This window comes from Sarcophilus harrisii, chromosome 4, assembly GCF_902635505.1.
Source record: "Sarcophilus harrisii chromosome 4, mSarHar1.11, whole genome shotgun sequence".
Taxonomy (NCBI): domain Eukaryota; kingdom Metazoa; phylum Chordata; class Mammalia; order Dasyuromorphia; family Dasyuridae; genus Sarcophilus; species Sarcophilus harrisii.
Window position 1 is genome coordinate 117,338,049 of NC_045429.1, and position 2,409 is coordinate 117,340,457.

At 45.3% G+C, this 2,409-nt stretch overlaps 1 non-coding gene across 1 annotated transcript; it reads right to left on the minus strand.

Annotated features, from left to right (window-relative positions):
- Positions 1 to 901: 901 nt before the first annotated feature.
- TRNAD-GUC lies at positions 902 to 973 on the minus strand. The gene has a single exon. It is a non-coding gene; the product is annotated as a tRNA-Asp (tRNA).
- Positions 974 to 2,409: the final 1,436 nt, after the last annotated feature.

Here is a 2,409-nt window from a genome sequence, read left to right on the forward strand (position 1 = left end):
TTCCAGTCTCCTACAAGTTACTCTCAATAAAGTACTCTTCAATTCAAAGATATTGTCCTCTTTGCTGTTTCACAAACAAGACACTTTGACTCTCAATTTGGGTATTTTCCCGCCTACCTCGCACCCTTGAAATGCTTACGTATCTCATCTCTACCTATTGGCTACCTTTTCATCAAAATTCAAATAGCATCTTCTGCAGGAAGTCTCAACCCCTCTTATTTCTTGAGCTTTCTTTTAATTATTTCTAATATATCACGAATTTAGACTGTGTATATGTATTTGTATGTTTGTTGTCTTCCCCTTAGACTGTGAACTCCTTAGGAGCAGTTACTACTATCTTTTGCCTTTTTCTTATCCCTACCACTGAGCACAGTATCTAGCTTGTAGTAATTGCTTAATAATGTTTATTCATTAACTGAATGATTAATGGGGGAGAAAATATGTAAACAACTATATAACTACAAACTTTATATACACTCAGAGGAAAAACACTAGCAATGGAGCCAGCTAGGAAGCAGTTGAGCCAAGTCTTCAAGAAAATCAAAGAAGAGGGAAGATGAGAAAGAATTAAAGAAATCTGGACATGAGGTGACGACCAGGCAGTGTAAGACAAACTACCCCAAGAACAGAGGTCTACCCTTCCAACTGGTCAGTGACCCGCACAACCACTTCGAGCCACTCTGTCCTTTGCCCTAACTTCCCGCTCCAACTGGTCAGTGGTGCCACTTGGATGACCCCACAGTTGCGGCTTCTCTTTCCTTATGTCCCCTTAGTGCCTGCAGGCAGAAGTCAAGCATCTTGTGGGTTTGAGTGTTGGGGAGCCTCATCACTGACGCCAAGTGAAAGAATCGAATCTACTCAGAGCCGCAAAATAAAAAAACAAAGAAGCCGATAGAAAAGACTCCTCGTCGGGGAATCGAACCCCGGTCTTCCGCGTGACAGGCGGAGATACTCACCACTATACTAACGAGGACACGTTGGAGGGGGATGCTTTATGTGCTAGACAACTTTGATGAAGGTCATCTCTCCCAGAAAGAAAATTGTTCCTGGAAATCACGCCCTTTCTCTCTGTCTCTTTGGCCCCTCTTCCTCCCTTCTCTGCGAACACAACAGGAAGGACAAAAGCAATTCCACGAAAACTTTCATCACACTCAGACCCTCCACCACTACCTCCTTTACTTTTAGCCCTTATAGTCACCACCAAGGATAGGCTCCAGTCTTTTGCCAAGATTCACCTCTGCCCTCCCGAAACCCTCCACCTTCCGCTCATCTGTGACTAAAATCCCCTTTACCTTTACACAGCCCCCACCCTCCTTTTCCGGCAGACAAGATTAGCTGGAGGATTTTATTCAGCACACTGTTATTTATCTGCCTGAAGTTCCCTTGCCTGTCAAATCAGGGGCTTACATTATACTTGGCGCCTAAAGTCCCTTAAGCAACAATTTCAGCGGAAGGATCAGTTGAGATGGCTGACAGTGAAGGAGAGGAAAGTTGTGGCTAGTTGCTGGAAGGGCTTTTTCTAGGAGATTCCCTACAGAAGTGAGGAATGAAGGAGGATGATAGGGAACGGAAAGCTTCTTGTGAGCTCTTCTCGATAAGAAGGTCATTGTCAATCCCTTTAGGACCCGATCTATGTCCACAGAGGCACAAAGGAAGAAAGTCAGATATTCATGAGTTAACCACCACTGTGATGATGCACTTAAATAGGAGCCATCTCATTCAATCCCAGTTTCCCACCAAAGGCTAATTGATGGTGGTTCGGGGCTGAGGCCCGTTTCCAAGTTGGAGAATGGAAAGGGCCAGGATCATAGAATTGGGGCTAGAAGGAGCCCCTGGGGCCACTCATGTAATGTACTCCTCCATTCATCACATGTGCCCAGTCTAAGAGCTGAAGACAGGAAAAGGTGAATCTCTAGAGCAAAAATCAGCTGCCCTAGTTCCAAAGGAAGAGCATTGAGATTTAAGTGGGACGTGGAAATGGGACTTCTGTTTTCTTTAAAATTGCGTTCCACCTCTGGATTTGACAATGACGGAGTGAAAAAGTGGAGGAAGAAGGTCGCAATGAATGAAGATAGAGGATATGAAAAGCAAAGGCAGGACAGAGAGAAAGATTTCTCCTCTTTGTTTAGTTGGCAGTGAGCAAGAGGTGTCCTGATGGTTAAAAGTCCCCTTCCCTGACTTGTCCTCTGTATGGGCACAGACTCACATGCTTAAGTGGAAAACTGGGATTCCCTTTTCTGCTGGTAAGCACAGGCCTTTCCTCACCCCCTTGTCTTTCTGCTATCTGTTTTCTTCCCTTGTTTAGCACCCCAAAGTCAAACAGAAGTCCTCCACTCCAAGTGGCCGAAGTGATGGTGTCCCCCCACCTCACAAGCCCACGGAAAGGCAAGGAAGGGATCCTTTGAGCCT